The following is a 22,064-nucleotide window of genomic DNA, read 5'->3' as shown; positions in this document are numbered from 1 at the left end:
AGGGAAATGGTCAGACAGCATGCTACTCCTTGCCCCACCAAAGATGGCCGCCGAGCACTGTATACCATGAGGGACAGTGAACAAAAACAGGCAGATAAATGATGGTGAACAGCGCTACAGCGATCAACAGCCACAGCCTCCAGACACCTCCAGGGAGAGACCTACACACATCGAGGGCACAGCCAGCTAGAGAACCCCTGTCTATGGCACACACACCGCTTAGCAGCCCATGCAACATCCACCACAGGGAAGGGGGGGAGGGAAGAAAGGGACAGGGAGAGAAGAGAGGGAGGTGAGGGACCCCCGAATCGACCTCCCAGGGAATGCCCAGCTGCGCAGCCCCACCGAGGCCGGGAGAGCTATACTTACCAGTCCTGCAGAGCTGGGAGGCATTTCATCACAGACCCACTCTCTGAACAGTACGGGGTGGCTGCTGGCCCAGCACACTCTGACGCAGACATCAGTAGCCCGGTAATATATGTGCCCCAGAGCATTTATGCTCACCAATTGCCTCTGGAGCTGAGGCATGTCGTGGCCGACCCAGCGCGGAGCTCTTGTCTGCACACGCTCCTTTGCCAGACTGGGGAGACTACAAGGATAAGAGTATCCAGCCTGTCACCCAGACGGCTGTTGATAGCAGATCACAGGATCTTTAATCTTGCACAAAAAGCAAAGCTTCTGCAAAAAAATCCACGGACCGATGGGCCCACAGGGTTCCTAGGTCCTTCTCTTTCACTAGGCAGAAAAAAAACTGAAGCTGCAAGGCAGGCTGTGGGGTTGTTACCTAAGGGACTGCCCCTTGGGCGGAACTTCTACTTTTTATATTACATGTTAACATGTCATGCCTAGTCCTCTCCTGAAGGTGGCGTAACAACCCAACGGTCTAAGAGAGGAGCTGTGTCAGTCGGTGAATATAAGAGAAAAAAAAAAAAAGCCATAAACCTGTCCCCTATTTTGTAGGCACTGTAACTTTTGGTCAAACCAATCAATATATGCTTATTGCGCTTTTTTTTTACCAAAAATATGTAGAATACATATTAGCCTAAACTGAGGCAAAAATAAATAAAAAAAGTGTTTTATTTTTTATTTTAATTTTTTTAGGGGATATTTTAGCAAAAAGTAAATGTTTCAAAATTGTCGCTCTTTGTTTATAGTGCAAAAAAAAAAAAAAACACAGAGGTGATCAAATACCACCAAAGAAAGCTCTATTTGTGGGGAAAAAAGGACGTCAATTTTGTTTTGGTGTAACGTCGTATGACGGCCCAATTGTCAGTTAAAGCGATGCAGTGCCGAATCGCAAAAAGTGCTCTGGTCAGGAAGGGGGTAAATCCTTCCGGGGCTGAAGTTGTTAAGAGCTATGGGCAGAAGTGACATATGAGGTTGCTTCCGCCCTCCCATGCCATGGAACTGAGCAGGGACCGATCTTCCCTTCAGTCGGCAGCCAGGCATCGACGGGAGAGGAAGCAATCATCTCCGCCTCTACTGGTGGGTCCGGTAAGCAGCAGAAGGGGGGTGGGCTCCTCTCCCGCCGCCAATAAAAGTGATTTGGCGGCAAATCCGCTGCAGAGACCACTGTTATCTCAAAAAGAAACGCTTGCGTTTCTGAAAATAAGGGTGTTATGGCAGCTAGCTGCTGCCATAACCCTGGTATTTAGCGTCAAAGTACTGAAGTATGGGTACGTCGTTTTGCATGAAGTGGTTAAAAAAAAAATATATATATTCACTTAACCACTTTCAGACCGGACCAATTTGCTGGTCAAAGACCAGACCACTTTTTGCGATTCGGCACTGCGTCGCTTTAACTGACAATTGCGCGGTCGTGCGACGTGGCTCCCAAACAAAATTTACGTCCTTTTTTTCCCCACAAATAGAGCTTTCTTTTGGTGGTATTTGATCACCCCTGCGGTTTTTATTTTTTGCGCTATAAACAAAAATAGAGCGACAATTTTGAAAAAAAACGCATTATTTTTTACTTTTTGTTATAATAAATATCCCCCAAAAATATATAAAAAACGTTTTTTCGCTCAGTTTAGGCCGATACGTATTCTTCTACATATTTTTGTTAAAAAAAAAAAAATCGCAATAAGCGATTATTGATTGGTTTGCGCAAAAGTTATAGCGTTTATAAAATAGGGATAGTTTTATAGCATTTTTATTAATAATTTTTTATCATTTTTTTTTTTTACTAGTAATGGCGGCGATCAGCGATTTTTATTGTGACTGCGACATTGTAGGGGACCCATCGGACATTTTTGGGACCATTGTCATTTATACAGTAATCACTGCTATATAAATGCAGTGATTCCTGTGTAAATGACACTGGCAGTGAAGGGGTTAACCAGTGGGTGGCAGTGTAGGGGTTAAGTGTTCCTAGGGGTGTGTTACTAACTGTGGGGGGGGTTGGGCTTTCATTTAGTGAACACTGATCTCTGCTCCAATCACATGGAGCAGAGATCAGCGTCACTAGTTGTTAGGCAGAATGGAGAAATGCTGTTTACTCGGCATTTCCTCCATTCGGCCGCTCCGTGAGACGATCGCGGGGATGCCCGCGGCGATCGAGTCCGCGGGTCCCGCGACCGGACTCACGGTGGTCCCGACCAGCGCGGGAGCGCGCCGCGCTCCCGATGGCAGGGCGGCATTGAATATTGGACGTACCTGTACGCCAATATGCCTGCCCGTGCCATTCTGTCGACGTCCATCGTCGTGCGCTGGTCGGGAAGTGGTTAAAAGACTGTAAGGAAGATCAGCATCTGAACCCAGAGAAATTGGAGGCTAACAGACTGGAGGTAATATAAAGGCATTCCAATTACATTTAAAGTGGTTGTATACTCAATTTTTTAAAGCGGGATTCCACCCTAAAGTGGAACCTCCGCTGATCGGAACCCCCCCCCTCCGGTGTCACAATTGACACCTTTCAGGGGGGAGGGGGGTGGAGATACCTGTCAAAGACAGGTATTTTCACCCACTTCCGGGCATTGACTCCCACGGGAGTCTACGCCATTTCCTGCCCTGCCGCGCTGTCTGCTGGGACACACACGGGTCCCAGTGACAGCGCGGAGATTTCCTATTGCGTGATTCGCTTTACTTCCTGATTCACTCACCTCGAATGGCGGCGGCAGCCGCCGAGGCCCGAGCGGTCGATCGGCCTCGGCATCGCTGGAACCCGGGACAGGTGAGTGTCCATTTATTAAAAGTCAGCAGCTGTAGTATTTATAGCTGCTGGCTTTGAATATTTTTTTTTGGGCGGAATCCCTCTTTAACTTTTACCTACAGGAAAGCCTATAATAAGGCTTACCTGTAGGTAAAAAAAATATCTCCTAAACCTGTACGGTTTAGGAGATATTCCCCTCGGTATGCGCCGCTGACTGCAGCGGCGCATGCGCACAAGGGGATTCTCGGCCTGAAAATCCGGCAGTGGCCGGCCGGAATGAAATCTCCCGCGCGCATGCGCGGGAGTGACGATATCACGGCTCCGGCCACTCACAGCGCCGGAGCCGCGATACCCGGAAAAAACGCAGAGGGAGCATGTCAGCTCCCTCGGCGTGGATCGGGCCAGATGTCGGGGCCTCGTTCTAAGGTAAGTATTTCATAATGAGCTAGTATGCGGTGCATACTAGCTCATTATGCCTTTTGCTTTGCAGGTTTAAAAAAAAAAAAAAAATGTGCGGGTTTACTACCGCTTTAAAGTAACCTGTATGGTTTTACCAGTTGTGTGCATTATATTTAAAATGATCATATCCATTAAAAAATTAAATTAAATTAAAAAATAAAAGTCTCAGCTTTTTATAAAAGATTTAGATCTCCCTTCCACTCTTCATATATCTTCATGTCTGACTCCTAGTTAAAATGCCCATATGTCCTGCTTCTGGAGAAGGATTATATATTCCTCCTCTTCTGTCTGTACCTGCACTGGCTCTTCTTCGTGGTTGCTGGGTTTCAGCTGAAGCGTCATTTCCGGGTTACAGTGCATCTGCGGCACTTCTGGTCTCACATTCAGCAGAGTGGCAGCATGGTTGGCTGCTGGAGACTCACGTTTCATTCACCTCACAGTTCTAGTGTGGTACATCCATGGGGGGGGGGGGGGGGGGGGGGGAAATCTCTCTGAAGGTTGAGGGCAGGGGATTGTTCATTTAGTTGACTTCCCGTTGCGTGAAGACCCTGGTTACCGCCCAGGTATCTGCAGTCTCTCTCAGGGTATGTGCTGAGCCAACATCCCCCGACTACCCACAAAGTGGTAGGTTTTGGGTACACACTGCAGGCTATAAACATTTGAGTGCAAGGTTGCCTGGAGAACTGGTTAGTTACGTCAGACCATTCCTCTTTTGTCCGATTCCTAGCCTGTTCCAAGGGGAGCTTACAGTCACTTTTGGGTATGCTGAATCATGCCATGAAAATTATTCCTCAAGATGGTGTCTGGCTCTCCTTCCCCTGTTTCAGGACTGCAAATCGGTTGTCAGGTTGCAAGCAGTATCACGACAATGGGGAGGACCAGTTTGTGTGTCTGGAATGGTATCTTCATGTTATTCCACAACCATGAGCACGTGTCAGAAACCATGAACCAGACTGAGATAGAAGTACAGTAAAATCACATTAGTTTATTAATAAAAATAAAAAGCTAAATAGAGTAAGCTTAGTCAACGCATAGCCAGAGTCCAGTAACCAGATCGGGTAATCAGCCAGGCCAGAAGTCATGGATCCAAGTACAGGAACAGCAAGCAGGATAAGGAGCAAGAAGGGATGTCAGCAAAGCCAGTCTTTAAACAGGAACATAGGAGATGGTTTCTTGTGATGTGACCAAGGTGAAGGCAGGAATGAAGTGAACTGGAGATCTTTAAGTACTTAAAGCGGGGTTCCACCCTAAAGTGGAACCTCCGCTGATCGGATCCCTCCCCCCCTCCGGTGTCACAATTGGCACCTTTCAGGGGGGAGGGGGGTGGAGATACCTGTCAAAGACAGGTATTTACACCCACTTCTGGGCATAGACTCCCATGGGAGTCTACGCCATTTCCTGTCCTGCCGCGCTGTCTGCTGGGACACACACGGGTCCCAGTGACAGCGCGGAGAATTTCCATCGCGCTGCACGACTCTCGCATGCGCAGTAGGGAACCGGGAAGTGAAGCCGATTCGCTTCACTTCCTGATTCCCTCACCTAGAATGGTGGCGGCAGCAGCCGAGGGCCGAGCGATCGATCGGTCTCGGCTGCCGGCATCGCTGGAACCCAGGACAGGTGAGTGTCCATTTATTAAAAGTCAGCAGCTGTAGTATTTATAGCTGCTGGCTTTTAATATTTATTTTTTTGGTGGAATCCCTCTTTAAGTAACAGCGCCACTAATCATTTTTCTGTGTCTCAGATATCTTTAAGTAGGCAGGACAGACAAGCGGATCCACAACAGCTGGTTAGCTGTGGAGAGATCTGAGAGCTAGCAATTAGCTGGCAGCTGAGCGACCAGCTCAGAGAAGGAAGGGCCGAGCCAGCCCTGACAGCAGGGCTCTCGGAGTGTTTCAGTCAACACTGACTCAGTTGGTTGACCCCCGAAAGTTTCATCTGCCCTAGTCTGCGCATATTTAGTTTCATTATTTGCCCAATACTGGCAGTTACAGTCACTTGGTGACCGGTTGGTCAGGGAGCTCAGTGCTATGGATGGCTTGGCCATAGCCACATTTTTTTTAACAAGGTGGATCAGGGGGTTGGAAAATTTCTAAGGTTCCCGACTCTGGTTTTCAATGCATACTGCAACAGCGGATTGGCCTTATCCGTCAACACTATCAAGCATATCTATCAAGTGGCCAGCACTTCAGACCCCTGCAAACTCCTGACAGTTCATCTATTTTTGTGGCTCACCCTCTCAAATTTCCCCATACCAAGAATAGACAGACAGGCCAGGGGTTTGTGGGAATGTTACAGGGCACTTTACTGGTGTCCGTTTGAAGTGTTCGATTCTCTCTGCAATTATTTTGCAGGGGCTCCTTGTGTCAGCCCTTCCTGCCCCACATATCCTCTCACTATATGCATTCACATGCCTGGTTTCTCAGAAATTAGGCTTAACCCAAATCATTTAAGGGACATTGTTTGAGATCTGGGCAGTTTTGCAGGTTCAAAATGGTGGGGTCCCTTCTTATCATTAATTCATGGGATGCTGGAATTCCTCCTGTTATAGCTGATACATACCGGATCCAGGCTATCCAGGCGTTCGCTAGTTTATTAGACAGATTCTTACTTACCCTTCACCTTAACAAGCCTATTTTTCATATATTTTTGGCGTACTGACCAGCTAGGCCAAGGCACACCTCAGGTCTTGGTAGTTAGGGTATCACAGGAGATATATAAACACACGTTCACATCTATGCTTTTTTCAGCCGTTGCGTATTTGGAAAGAGTTGAGGACTTTTTCCAAAGCAATACAGTGCTTTTTTTTGGTTCAATAGGCTTCAGTAGAAAAGCTGCACAAAAGCATGTAGTGCATTTTTGCCACAATTTGCGTTTTTTTTTATCCACCCAACATCAAATTGGACAAAAACCATTAAACATGCAAAACCCAAATCACAGCAAAATCGCGTATGCAAAAAAAAAAAAAAGCACTGCAGAAATGGATCAAAAGCAAAACTGCTTTTCGGACGAGAACATTTATACGAAAAATCTTTGTATTCACTGAATGAAAGAATGTGGTTTGAAAATTTCACTTGCTTTTAACATTCAGTTTTAAAATGAATGACAGGAAAAGGGAGAGGGCAGTTTCTTGCCCCCCCTTTTCCTCATGGGAGAGCGGCTGGATCAGCTGTTTCAAGTTCCCCCGCAGAGCCTGTGGCCAGCGGGGAAACAGCTGTTAGTCACATGTTTTGAGAAGGGGTACAGGTGACCTCTCTTCATGACATGTGAAAAGCCCAGGAAGAACTGGTTTAAACCAGTTTTCTGGGGGTTATAAAAAGGAGGTTCCGCTGAGGGGGCTCATTCGCCTCAGAAGAAAAGCTGTGGTGTTCTCTCTGGGATTATTCCCTGAACAAACAGCCTCTTCTGTGGCCAGAAGATGAGCCTTCTTCGGCGACTGATAGAGCGGGCGGGAGAGGACGGCGGAGAAGCCTGGATTCGCCAGTGCTTAGAATTACCCCGCGCAGCGTGTCAAGAAGCTCCGGTGGGAGCTACACCGCCTGTCAGCTATCCGGGTCCAGAGGAGAGAGGAAGAGAGCGGCCAGCGGTGGAAGCCACGGAGATGTCGCTGCGGGGTGAAGAGGATGCCGAAGGTGTGGAGGAGGAGACGTTGCGTCAGCAAGGAGGTGCCGCCCCAGGTCGGTCGAATGGGGCGGCGAAATGAAAGCGCAACCCCCGCCGGAGCTATTCTCCTACCCCGACGCGCCCTGCTGTACATAAAAGAGCTGGTCCTTCTCAGGACCATAGCAGAGGGCAGGTGGGCGGGGGAAGGCTTGGAGCAGGTAGGCGGAGCGGCCAGCTGAGCGGAAGAGCTCCACTGACTGAAGCGGTGGGCAGGGTTGAAGGCGGTACGGGAGGCGGAGCAACCTCTATGAGGGAGTGGTCTCCCTCTCCTCAGCGTCCAGCATCTCCTAGGCAACCGTCAATGCTGAATATCAGTGAAGCAGGGCCTGATAGTGAGCCTGCTTTACAACAAGGTAATACAGGTATGACTGATCCTTCTGTTAATGTTTTATTGAATAGTGTTGTGGATTTATTAACAAAGGTGTCTAAGGAATTATCTAGTCAAAAGTCTATTTGTCAACCAGCTATTAATAATGCTTTAACTTCTGATGTTTCAGCTATGGGAGTTTGGTCGCCACCTAGTGGCGTTAATGCTAATGGCACACAGGATTTACCAATTCATTTAGAACAATTTAATAATATTTCTTATAGCAATGCTAGATCACAGAACTTGCCAGAAACTTGTTTAAAGGAATCCATGCCCTGTGACATTTCTCTGTTAGGTTATCATTTATCTCCAGTTGTTAAGGAAAAAATTTGGCGAGGGGAATTTTTGGATATATTGTCTCTTCTCCCTTCCGCTAAAGATTTCATTAATAAGTCAAAGAAGAAAGAGGATGATGATAGACGCAGACCTATAGCAAAAAACCTCAATAATTGGTTGCAAGCATTTTGTATTTTTGCAAGTGTGCTTTGTGAAAAATCACCTGAGAAAAGTACGGGTTTATTTCAACATTTAGATATTATAATTGAGGCATACAAAAATTTTGGTGGAGTGGCGTGGTTTAATTATGATGAAGCATTTCGTCAGAAATTATCAGTTCATCCCAGATTGCACTGGGGAGCTAAGGATGTGGGCCTTTGGCTGAATCTTTTTCTGCCACAGAGGCCAACAGTGGCAAGGCCGGTTTCAGCACCAACAGTTCAACACATGTCTGGTTACAAAAGAGGAATTTGTTTCAACTTCAATGATAGCCAGTGTAAATGGCCCAATTCATGTAAATACAAGCATGAATGCCCCTTTTGTGCTGGAGCGCACTCAGTTACAAAATGTTTCAAAAAAATGTCAGCAGCAAATTTGCAAGCGGGAATTTTTTCAAAAAGCACACACACCAGTGAGTATAGCAAAAATGCTCCCATGCCTTCAGGTGTATCCAGACAAGTTGAAAGCACATCTTCTCATTGAAGGTTTTAGGGATGGTTTTTTATTGCCTTCCTTTCAGGGTCAAGGTTGTACTTTAGTTAAGAATTTGAAATCGGTATCTAAATTTCCCCAGGTAGTTTTGGATAAGGTTAATTTTGAAATCTCAGAAGGAAGGGTGGCGGGCCCCTTTTCTTTCCCTCCGTTTGAAAATTTCAGGATTTCCCCTTTGGGTGTAGTGCCCAAAAAGGAAAAGAATTCTTTTAGACTAATTCATCACTTATCTTTTCCTAAAGGAGATTCCCTTAATGACCAAATTGATGAGAGCATGTCATCAGTTTCATATGCTTCTTTTGAAGATGCTTTAGTTAAATTGAGAATATTGGGGAAGGGAGCTATTTTAGCTAAAGCGGATGTCAAGTCAGCTTTTCGCTTACTTCCCATTAATCCTTCATCTTTTAATTCCCTTGGTTTTTTCTTTAATGGTAACTTTTATTTTGACAAATGTTTACCTATGGGTTGTTCCTTGTCTTGTTTTTATTTTGAGTCTTTCTCTTCATTTTTAGAGTGGGTAGTTTCTGCCGTTTCTGGGTCAATTCATTATCTAGATGATTTTTTATTTTTAGGTCCTCAGGATTCTTTTATTTGTGCTAACTTATTACAGACATTTTTTGATGTTTGCAACCATTTTGGTATCCCATTGGCTCATGAGAAGACTATATGGCCTTCCACTTGTCTGGAATTTCTAGGTATTATTATTGATACTGATTTAATGGAGTTTAGGTTACCTGAAGAAAAAATTGAAAAAATTTGCTCTTTATTGTTAAAACTGGTAAGGAAGAAAAAAGCCTGCTTGAAAGAGATACAGTCTCTTTTGGGCCTTCTGGCGTTTGCTTCAAGGGTCATGCCAGTGGGTAGGGTATTTTCCAGGAGATTTTACATCGCTATTTCTGGTTTAAAGTCCCCCTTTTCTCATGTGCGTTTATCCAGTGATATGAAAGAGGACTTGCTAGTTTGGTGGCAGTTTCTTTCTCATTTCAATGGCAGGGCTTTGTGGCAGAAGGATTTCCTTCTCTTTACTGATGCCGCAGGGTCACATGGCTTTGCCGCAATTTGGCAGAAGCATTGGTGCGCTGAACGCTGGCATGTCTCTTGGGTAATGAAGGGTTACACTAAAAATATAGTCGTTTTGGAACTATTTCCTATCATTGTTGCGCTTGAAATTTGGGGTGCTTTCTTCCAAAATAAAAGAATTTTGATACGAACAGATAATAAAGGAGTGATGTATGCTATTAATTGTTTAACATCTAAGTCTCCGCCAGTCATTGTCCTTTTGAGATACCTGATATTTAAATGCTTAAGTTTGAATATATGGTTGAAGGCGGTACATGTACCAGGTAAGGACAATGATTTGGCGGATGCGTTGTCTCGTTCACAGATGGAGCGTTTTTTCAAGCTATTTCCGGAGGCGGATCCAGTGGGACACTCCTGTCCAATCAACTTATGGGACCTGATCTAAGGCCCATTTCTGTCTCTATTATCAATTCTTTGGCACCTTCTACTTGGGCAGGATATCAGTCTGCTTGGTTTATGTATCAAGAATTTTTAAACAAGTTAGGTGAACCGTTGGGTTCGGTGTCTGAAATACTGTTATTAAAGTTTCTTGGTTCTTTGTTTGAACAAACTTATTCTTGGTCATACATACATAAAACTTTGTCAGGAATTTCTTTTTTCTTGAAACTAAATAACATGCCGTCTTGCATGCAGTATTTCTCTATAAAACAAGCTTTAAAAGGTTACAAAAGGAATAATTTTAGGCCTGATTCAAGGAAGCCCATCACTCCTCTAGTGCTGGGTCAGCTTTGCTCCGTGACGGATAAAATTTGTTTTTCTCAGTTTGAATCAGTTCTTTTTCGGGCAGCCTTTTCGGTCATGTTTTTTGCGGCGCTTAGGGTATCTGAGTTGGTTCACATACACGTCTGAAGTTGTTATTTTTGAAAGTTCATTAAAAATTTTAATTAGCAGATCCAAAACGGATCAGGTAGGTAAAGGTAATTGGTTAACTTTAGATATGTGTATGAGTACTAGCATTTGCCCGGTGGCTCTAATACGTCAATATTATTCAATTAGGCCTTTGGGGTTTTCCAAGTTTTATTCATGAATCAGGGTTACCCCTTACTAAAGTTCTTATGCGTTTTTAGGAGCTGTTTACAGGCCTTACATTTAGATCAAGAACATTTGACGTCGCATTCTTTTCGGATTGGAGCAGCAACAGAGGCCGCTAGACTGGGTTTTGATGTTAGATCTATTAAGCGAATTGGTAGATGGAAGTCAGATAGGTACTTGCTTTATATTCGTCCTAACGCAATGCTATGATTTATTTCAGGTAACACTCGCATTGTGTGGATGATTGGACACTCCTTCATGTATTGGGCGAATTTGAGAGCTCAGCAGCGAGTTTATACTTGTAATTTAGGATTGGATGCTTCTAAATTTAAGATTTTTTGGTGTGGAAAGAGGGGAATGTTATGGTCTGACCTAAATTCTTTTATTTCTCAGCTTCTTCTTCATTTTCCCTCTCCGGATATCTTAATTATTCATCTAGGTGGTAATGATATTGGTTACTTTAAAACTTTAGACCTTATTTTTCAGATTAGGGATGATTTACAGAGGATACAGTTGTCATTTCCCAATTCAGTAGTGTTTTTTTCAGAAATTGTGCAGAGGATAAGTTGGCTTTCTCATCCTTCTGTACGTCCTTTTGAGAAAATCAGGAAGAGAGTGAATAGGGCAGTATCCAAGTTGCTATCAAAATTGGGAATGCTATCCTTTAGGCACACTGAGCTGGAGGGGGGTATCCCTGGCCTTTTCAGACAGGATGGCATCCATCTGTCTGATATTGGCTTGGATATTTTCAATGTAAATTTAAGTTACTGTGTTGAGATGGCCGCGGGTTGGGGTTCTGTGGGCAGTTGGCCTTAGGTCCTCCTGCCCTTTTGGGGATTTTGTGTTGCTGCCTGAGTCGTAGTGACTGGGCTAGCTTTAAGTTTATTGGATGAGTTTTGATGAGTTATGTACAACATTTTGAAACCAATAATAAACAACCGCGGCCATTATTATCCAAACACTTGTCTTCTTGTCTTATTTCAAAGTTATTGAAGAAAAAAAATTCCGGCCTGCTGTCCCATGTAATTTTTGAATGAAAAACCATGAACACTATCTGAAAATTCCTTTGACCTAGAAGTTTTCTATTCTGCTCCTTCTAATTTTCCCGTCACTGTGGTCCAAAAACAAACATCGATCTGACCCCCACTAACGATTAGAAAATCAAAAGAAGGTTCTTAAAAATTAAACTTTTTCTGAAGGAAGACATTGTTTTTGTAAGTGACAGCAGGAGCAGTTAGCTTTTATCAAGCCACCTGCCTATTACAAGGGAGCCTGTCATACATAATATAGAACATTTCTGTCTGAAAATCAGCTAAAAATAGTCTCTAAATTTTCTTGTAATAAAAAATTTGATATCTGAGTCTGATGATATTTACCAGATTCATCCCCTAATAGTATATCTCCTCTGTCTGGTATTCTCAGAGTGGATTAGAGATCTTGCTCCCCATCCATATAGTTGGTTATTTATATTGACCACTGCATATAGATATTTAGGAATAAATTGCCTCTTTTTTTTTTTACCCCACTTCAATACAGTACATTTTCACCCCCTTCCTGCCCAAACCAATTTTTAGTTTTTAGTGCTGTCGCACTCTGACAATTGAGCAGTCATGCAACACTGTATCCAAATGTTTAAAAAAAAACATTTTTTTTCCTCAGTTTAGGCCGATATGTATTCTTCTACATTTTTTATTTTTTTTCTCCAAAAAATATCGCAATAAGTGTATACTGGTTTGTACAAAAGTTATAGCGTCTACAAAATATGGGATAGATTTATGGCATTTTTATTTTTACTAGTAATGCTGGCAATCTGCGATTTTTTTTTTTTTTTTTCACGACTGACGGACATATTGGAGACTTTGGTCCCAAAAATGTGTCAATTCACACTTGTACAGGGATCAGTGCTGTGTAAATGTGACTGGCAGGGAAGGGGTTAACACTAGAGGGTGATTGAGGGGTTAATTATGTTTCCTAGGGAGTGATTCTAACTGTAGGGGGTGGGGACTCACAAGGTGAGGAGACTGATTGGTGTTCCTCTGTACTGAGAACACACCATCGGTCACCATCTTACATATAGTTACATAGTTAGTAAGGTTGAATAAAGACACCAGTCCATCCAGTTCAACCTGAGTGAGTGTCTACAATTGTCCCTATCCCTGTACATTGCACACTCACATCCGTCCCTACCCTCAAGGAGCCCACAATCCAAGGTCCCCATTCATATATTAGGGGCAATTTTGAACAGAAGCCAATTAACCTACCTGCATGTCTTTGAAGTGTGGGAGGAAACCCATGCAGGCACAGGGAGAACATGCAAACTGCAGGCAGGTAGTGACATGGTTGGGATATGAACCAGCAACCTTTTTACAGCAAGGCGAGAGTGCTAACCACTACACCACTGTGCCGCCCAACATACACACAGATCCACGGTTCTGCTGTGTTCACGGGCAAACACGGCCGCCGGGCACATGCACCGGGTCCCGAGCAACACGGCAGGTGCCCTTTAGATGGCCGGGGAGCTGAGGACGTCATGTGACACCCTCCAAGGATGGGAGATCCCTCCTGCAGACGTCATTACTATGGGCAGGTAATGAAGTGGTTAAACTTTACATATTAACTAAAATTATACACCACACTTTGTTTAACCACTTCCCGACCAGCGCACGACGATGTACACTACCGTTCAAAAGTTTGGGGTCACCCAAACAATTTTGTGTTTTCCATGAAAATTCACACTTATTCACCACCATACGTTGTGAAATGAATAGAAAATAGAGTCAAGACATTGACAAGGTTAGAAATAATGATTTGTATTTGAAATAACATTGTTTTTACATCAAACTTTGCTTTCGTCAAAGAATCCTCCTTTTGCAGCAATTACAGCATTGCACACCTTTGGCATTCTAGCTGTTAATTTATTGAGGTAAGCTGGAGAAATTGCACCCCACGCTTCTAGAAGCAGCTCCCACAAGTTGGATTGGTTGGATGGGCACTTCTGGCGTACCATACGGTCAAGCTGCTCCCACAACAGCTCAATGGGGTTCAGATCTGGTGACTGTGCTGGCCACTCCATTACCGATAGAATACCAGCTGCCTGCTTCTGCTGTAAATAGTTCTTGCACAATTTGGAGGTGTGTTTAGGGCAGCATTTCTCAAATCCAGTCCTCAGGCCCCCCCCAACAGGTCATGTTTTCAGGATTTCCCTCAGATGAAACGGCTGTGGTAATTGCTAAGGCAGTGAAACTGATCAAATCATCAGTGAAAAATAATGGAAAACCTGAAAACATGACCTGTTGGGGGGGCCTGAGGACTGGATTTGAGAAACACTGGTTTAGGGTCATTGTCCTGTTGTAGGATGAAATTGGCTCCAATCAAGCGCTGTCCACTGGGTATGGCATGGCCTTGCAAAATGGAGTGATAGCCTTCCTTATTCAGAATCCCTTTTACCCTGTACAAAGCTCCCACCTTACCAGCACCAAAGCAACCCCAGACCATCACATTACCTCCACCATGCTTAACAGATGGCGTCAGGCATTCTTCCAGCATCTTTTCATTTGTTCTGCGTCTCACAAACGTTCTTCTTTGTGATCCAAACACCTCAAACTTGGATTCATCCGTCCACAACACTTTTTTCCAGTCTTCCTCTGTCCAATGTCTGTGTTCTTTTGCCCACCTTAATCTTTTTCTTTTATTGGCCAGTCTCAGATATGGCTTTTTCTTTGCCACTCTGCCCTGAAGCCCAAAATCCCGCAGCCGCCTCTTCACTGTAGATGTTGACACTGGTGTTTTGCGGGTACTATTTAATGAAGATGCCAGTTGGGGACCTGTGAGGCGTCTGTTTCTCAAACTAGAGACTCTAATGTGCTTATCTTCTTGCTTAGTTGTGCAACGCGGCCTCCCACTTCTTTTTCTACTCTGGTTAGAGCCTGTTTGTGCTGTCCTCTGAAGGGAGTAGTACACACTGTTGTAGGAAATCTTCAATTTCTTTGCAATTTCTCGCATGGAATAGCCTTCATTTCTAAGAACAAGAATAGACTGTCGAGTTTCAGATGAAAGTTCTCTTTTTCTGGCCATTTTGAGCGTTTAATTGACCCCACAAATGTGATGCTCCAGAAACTCAATCTGCTCACAGGAAGGTCAGTTTTGTAGCTTCTGGAAGGAGCTAGACTGTTTTTAGATGTGTGAACATGATTGCACAAGGGTTTGCTAATCATCAATTAGCCTTCTGAGCCAATGAGCAAACACATTGTACCATTAGAACACTGGAGCGATAGTTGCTGGAAATGGGCCTCTATACACCTATGTAGATATTGCACCAAAAACTAGACATTTGCAGTTAGAATAGTCATTTACCACATTAGCAATGTATAGAGTATATTTGTTTAAAGTTAGCTTCATTGAAAAGTACAGTGCTTTTCCTTCAAAAATAAGGACATTTCAATGTGACCCCAAACTTTTAAACGGTAGTGTACATCGACAGAATGGCACAGGCAGGCATATTGGCGTACAGGTACGTCCAATATTCGATGCCGCCCTGCCATCGGGAGCGCGCTGCCGGCAGCGCTCTCCCGCGCTGGTCGGGACCCCCGTGAGTCCGGTCGCGGGACCCGCGGACTCGATCACCGCGGGCATCCCCGCGATTGTCTCACGGAGCGGCCGAATGGAGGAAATGCTGTATAAACAACATTTCTCCATTCTGCCTAGCAACTAGTGACGCTGATCTCTGCTCCATGTGATTGGAGCAGAGATCAGTGTACACTAAATGAAAGCCCAACCCCCCCACAGTTAGTAACACACCCCTAGGAACACTTAACCCCTACACTGCCACCCACTGCCAGTGTCATTTACACAGGAATCACTGCATTTATATAGCAGTGATTACTGTATAAATGACAATGGTCCCAAAAATGTGTCAAAAATGTCCAATGGGTCCCCCACAATGTCGCAGTCACAATAAAAATCGCAGATCGCCGCCATTACTAGTAAAAAAAAAAAAAATAATAAAAAATTGTTAATAAAAATGCTATAAAACTATTCCTATTTTGTAAACGCTATAACTTTTGCGCAAACCAATCAATAATCGCTTATTGCGATTATTTTTACCAAAAATATGTAGAAGAATACGTATCGGCCTAAACTGAGGGAAAAAAATGTTTTTTTATATATTTTTGGGGGATATTTATTATAACAAAAAGTAAAAAATAATGCGTTTTTTTTTTCAAAATTGTCGCTCTATTTTTGTTTATAGCGCAAAAAATAAAAACCGCAGGGGTGATCAAATACCACCAAAAGAAAGCTCTATTTGTGGGAAAAAAAGGACGTCAATCTTGTTTGGGAGCCACGTCGCACGACCGCGCAATTGTCAGTTAAAGCGACGCAGTGCCAAATCGCAAAAAGTGGTCTGGTCTTTGACCAGCAAAATGGTCCGGTCTGCAAGTGGTTAAAAGGTAATTATCCTAATAATCGAAACAATAAATCGGCCGACTAATCGATTATGAAAATAATCGTTATTTGCAGCCCCAGACAGCAGCATGGTCAATCTGGGGATGGGGTAGTGTTGGAGGCTTTATCAGATTTTGATAGACTTAAAGCGGGAGTCCGTCGTTTTTTTTTTTTAAAAGCCAGCAGCTACAAATACTGCAGCTGCTGACTTTTAAAATAATGACACTTACCCGCCCAGCGCGCCCGCGATGTCGGCACCCGAAGCCGATCTCTCGATCGTCTCTCGGGTGCTGCCGCAGCCATCTTTGGTATGGGAATCAGGAAGTGGAGCCTTTCGGCTTCATTTCCCGGTTCCCTACTGCGCATGCGCGAGTCGCGCTGCGCAATAAGGATGGTCCCCGCTGTCTCTGGGATCCGTGTGTTTCCCAGCAGGCAGTGGGGGACCTTCGGAAAGGGGCGTAGATTCTGCGGAAAGGGGCGTACCGTCTGCAGAATCTACGCCGGAAGTGGGTGCAGATACCTGTACTGTACAGGTACCTGCACCCCCTCCCCCCTCCCCCCTGAAAGGTGCCAATTGTGGCGCCGGAGGGGGGGAGGGTTCCAATGAGCGGAAGGTCCACTTTAGGGTGGACCTCCGCTTTAACTAACATTTCAAACAAACTAAAAAAAACGTTCTCTTTTAAATGGTTAGTTCCAGTGGCGGGCCGGTACTCAAAATTGGGGGGGGGGGGGGTGCAAACAAACTGAAAAATACATCAATTGTAGCCTCACACATGCCAATCATATCCGGCCTCACTGTGCCAGTACAGTATGGAGGGACAGATGATGTATACCTGCAGTTAGTGATGATGGAGGAAGGTCTCTATATACAGGAAGGAAGAGGTGTGTGTATACAGCTATATACATAGTAACAGGACAGATGATGTATATCTGTAGTGCAGTCACAGTGATGACGGAGGAAGGTCTCCATATACATGATGGAAGATGTATGTGTGTTTAATGATCACTATCTCCATTTCTCTCAGCTCCTCATTCCCAGTCTGCACTGGCTGCTCTGCTCGGGAGAGCAGCGGGGAAGCGATTGTGATTTGTAATGCATTGCAACAACAATATTCATCAAGCCATGATGTCCAGCCGAGGCCCACGGGTGGCACTGAGACAGATGGTAAGTGCTGCTAGGTAAATGACGTAGCTTACCGTCTGCCCTGTCAGGCCATTCTGTCCAAATAGTGGGGAAACCAGACAAGACGCTTCCATGGTAAACCCCACCTACTGCCCTCCAGACCCGCCAATCAGGTGCAACAGGGTGGAATGAATGGCTGTAGAGTGGGACTGGGAGTGTAAACAAGATGCATGGCCTGCGCGCTGTTTACACGTCAAACACCTCCCAATGAAGTTTTTCAGCTGCAATCACCTGATTGCAGCAGACAAGCTTCTAGTGCACGGCTAAGTGTCCGCCCGAGCACCCGGGCTGCCACTGGTTAGTTCACCATTTTATAAAAAAATAAAATAAAAAAAATGATATATATTTTATAACAGCTTATGCAAGGAAGGTGCTCCTATAGATTAAAACAAACTGTAAAGCTTTGACCAAAGCTGAATACTATCATTGTAATAGGTGTGGGCCATTTATGTACCTCTCAAAGCCTGGCTAAAGGACTCCCAGAGATAGTATGCCCCTGTCCTCCCTTGTTTGCTAGTACATTGCTACGTCACTCCCAGCTGTTATTTCTCACCCACTTCATCCAATGCAGGAGCAAGCCTTTTTCTCCAAATCAAACCCGACACATGACTTTTCTTTTCAGTTGCAGTAGCTCTGAGCTCAGCAACACTGCAATGGAGGAAATAGCAAACCGCACAAGTGCGGGAAATTGAGAGCTTGCTCCTGTGTGGGTGGTGGCAAGCAGTAACAGCTGGGAGTGTCTTAGCAACATACCAGAATAGAGGGATGCGATCTCTGGGAGTTTTTGAGAGGTACATGGTCTACGCCTATAGTAAGGACATTTTTGAACTTTAGTCAAAGTTGCACAGTTTGTTTTTATCTACAGGTGTCTCTTACCCACAAAGGCAGTTTTTTGGTAAAAGTGAACTATCCCTTTAGCCAGTGACAGCAACAATTTTTCTGTTTTTGGGATAAAGGCATTCCATAAATGAATAAAAGCTGATGGCTGTAAGCAGCCCTGTCAGTCTTAAAAGGTTTATCTCCAACTGCCACTTTTGCTGAAAAACTTGTTAAATGAAGAAGTCCAAAAAAATAAACACTTGCTAGTAGGATCAACAGGTTAAAATAAGGAAAAAAAGAGCCTGTGAAAACACCACCACACTAACGCAGCCAACTAACCTCATCATCTGCCTCTCCACATCCTCCAATCAGAAAACACTTTACATTCCTTGCAAAAAATACAAGATATTCCATGAATGGAGCCTGTGTGTGAAAATGACCCCCTGTTGGTTACTATGCAGCAGAGTAGCAGCTTGGCACAAATCCTGGAGGACAGTAGCGATCAAAGTAGTAGTGGCGAATACTAGTGATCCTCTACTTTCACAATGATCCCACCAATACAGCAGCTTACATGTTTTTCACAGTAAAAGGGTTGCAGGCAGGGTCAAGGACATCACAGTGCAGCACATGGTGAGCATCTGACTAGCTCTACTGTGTTGCGCCCTCACTGCCTTCATTTAACATCAAGAAGCACTATGTTAGTCTCAGAGTAAACCTATATGGCAGTTCAGGAAGAGACAACAATCAAAATGGATGAGTGTGGCCTACCGAAATCCAGCACAGGTGAGGGGTACTGCTAGTTTAGGGAATAAATATAATACCAGTATGGCCTAGTTGCGTTTTCATTTGTAGGCTCTATCCAGTCCTTTGAAATGTCAAGCCCTGTGATAATTTATAGTACACAATGAAGATGATTGAAATATTTTTATCTAAATGATCTCGGCTACCAAATAAGCATTTATTAATAAAATGGTGCCACGCAAGTGATTATTATTTATGCGATTCCAGTACCCAATATTCCATCATCACATAAACATACCAAACAACTACTCATCTCTGCACGCAGCACAAATCCCTTTTTCTTGGTGCGCAGTCAGACAGGATCATCACTTTTGCCTGCATGTTATGTGCAAACCTCTCCCACAAATCTTTCCCACCTCTCATGCTGATTAGAATTGTTTTTTTCATACACCTACACACACACACAAGGTTGTCAGACATTTCAAGGATATCATCAAGCAGGACAATGAATGGGCCCCTACATAGAACACTGCCTACTGAACTTTTCCACACATGACACCCCACAGTACAATACAGGGCTGCAGACAACACACTACAAGTGGAGGCTGAATCGGGAGCTCATAGAAATGGTCACATTTTCATAGAGTACAGGCCGACTGCATTCCATTCTATAGCTAAATAAATCAAATGCATTGGTGGTGCAACCTTCAGACCAATAGTGAGGGGGGAACAAAATAAAATTGGTGGCTATTAATATGCAAACTATGAGCTTTCCAGGTAGCCTTCATATTTTGCACGGTTTCCTTCTACTACAGATTGCAGCATGCAGGCCACACACACACACGATCCAGGCAGAATCGTGCGGCCAGGAGACGTTCCGATCTCAAACCTTCATTACAAGTAGCAGACGGGCAGGAGAGGTCCGAGAGGTATATTTTAGGTAGGAAAATAAACAAATCCGTCTAATGACGATGATCTAATAAAATAATTCATCCGTCAGCCCCTTACCTTTTGTAAGTCACTTCCCCATACTTTGTGCGATGAGATGACTCAGGGACAGGTTGGACCCACAATAGACTGGCAGCAATGCCCGGCTGTGACCTCTCCCGGGCGCAATCTATAAACAATCGGAAGGCGGAAGCTCCTAGTGGTTGGGGGGTGTCTGAGTGGCAGGGAGGGGGTGCGCAATCTGGAACCAGACGTTCAGGTCTATAGGGAGGAGGTGGGTAGATGATGCTTTGGATTTCCTCCTACTCTTCCTTTCTCCCCTCATCTTTCCTCCTCCTTTTCCTTTCACTATTCTCCCTCCCTTCATGCAGAGGTTTGATGACTCTTAATTCTTATCCCCATGTGAAGGAGACGATGTTTATTGCTTCTTGTAAAATCTCCCCATTTCTTCTCCTCCCAACCATTTAGGAGAGAGGAATTGATGTTTCTGTCAAATTAGGGCCAGGCTCATGTAATAACACTGTTTTTGCAGTATTAGCTTAACTTATTAGTATTAACTTATATTAGCAGAGATTGCGCCTTTTGTTTTTTTTGACTGTTACCGAACAAATTACCGTCTTCTCAAGAATCAATATAACATTTATTGCATATGCAAGAGAAATGATTACTTTTGCATTACAGGCTCATATGCTCATCATCTCTGAGGAGAATATAATGGTATATGTCTTATATAGGCCCTCGGACACCCCCTTTAACTGTTAGAATGTCCAATTAGATGTATTTTAACTTTATTCTGAACACAACAGCAAAAGTGGAAATATCCATCACAGACTTATCTTATCTTACATTCACATATGGTTATACAGGATACTGACTTGGAAACTCCCCAAGCCGTCACAGAAATACAGGATGTATTCAAATAATGCAAGTCTAAGCATAATTATAATCAAGGTTATATATAGCATAAGGCCATATTCATACAAAATGGCGTTTTCATGGCTGACATTTGAAGTATAATTTCTCTAACATATCCCTTTCCTTTATACTCATAATGTCAATAATTCAAATGTCCAGCTTCTTTTGTTTTACCAGGTATTATCATTTAGACAGATGAGTCCTTAGCGAGGGTTGTAAATCCATTCTCAGGTTCCGAGTATAGTTTTGTGTCGCTGTGGAGGAGCATAGATTTTTTTAAAGATTTGTCAATCAGTCTTTGAAGAATTCCCCTAATACAGGGAATGCAGCAACATCCACACAATGTAAGGACTGCAGCTGCCATGACAATAGAGATGAGAAAACTTTTTGCAAGATCACCCCACTTACCAAACCATTTTTTTGAAGAGTCCTGTTAGGGGGTTCTCTACACCAGAGTTCTCAGCTAATTCTTCCAATAGCATTTGTAGGCCTTGTAAGGCCTTGGTGATACTTCCATCAGGTGCCGTATTGTTTGGTATAAAAGTGCAGCAGAAGGAGATAGGGTGCCGACATTTGTACCGTTTGTGTAATTGTTAGAGAAACAAGTAAAATCTCCTGGTAATGCTTGTACTGCTGGGGGTATACTTTGCATTTTAGTCTTAGGGTAGCTCATTTGCACATTCCAGCCCAGTAATATTTTCTTAAAACATTCTTATTATACAAGTCAAGTCTGTTTCCTCTTCAGGGAGAGGAACAGTGGCTAGTTGTGGTCTTGGGTTTGCACAAGAAATACAATCACATAACCTCTTATGCCTCGTACACACAAGCGGAATTTCGGCCCGCAAAAGACCGATCAGAGTTTTTTGTCGGAAAATGCGACCTTGTGTATGCTCCATCGGTCTTTTGCTGGCGGAATTCCAGCTAGCAAAGATTGAGAGCATGCTCTCAATTTTTCGGTCGGGAAAAGTTCCTATCCGAAAATGCGATCGTCTGTGGCAATTCCGACGTGCAAAATTCCTATGCATGCTCGGAAACAATTTGACGCATGCTAGGAAGCATTGAACTTAATTTTCTCGGCTCGCCGTAGTGTTGTACGTCACTACATTCTTGACGGTCTTAATTTCAGCAAACTTTTGCGTGACCGTGTGTATGCAAGGCAAACTTGAGCGGAATCCCATGTGATATCTTTTTCCAACGAGAAATCTGATCATGTGTACATGGCATTAGATTGGGTTATGTATCTGACCCACACTATCCTCTCATTTTTGTCTCCAAATCCT

The 22,064-nt window shown here is 44.0% G+C and overlaps 1 long non-coding RNA gene across 1 annotated transcript in view; it reads right to left on the bottom strand.

Annotated features, from left to right (window-relative positions):
- Positions 1–20,211, bottom strand: part of LOC143927959 (uncharacterized) — a 146,568-nt gene extending 126,357 nt beyond the window's left edge. The window contains exon 1 of the long non-coding RNA XR_013262358.1: positions 19,930–20,211. This is a non-coding gene — a long non-coding RNA (uncharacterized LOC143927959). The remainder of the gene's footprint in view (positions 1–19,929) is intronic.
- Positions 20,212–22,064: the final 1,853 nt, after the last annotated feature.

Source organism: Lithobates pipiens, unplaced genomic scaffold, assembly GCF_037356315.1.
Source record: "Lithobates pipiens isolate NorthernLeopardFrog02 unplaced genomic scaffold, aLitPip1_a1.2 Scaffold_23, whole genome shotgun sequence".
Taxonomy (NCBI): Eukaryota; Metazoa; Chordata; class Amphibia; order Anura; family Ranidae; genus Lithobates; species Lithobates pipiens.
This window is presented reverse-complemented; position numbering and strand designations above follow the sequence as displayed.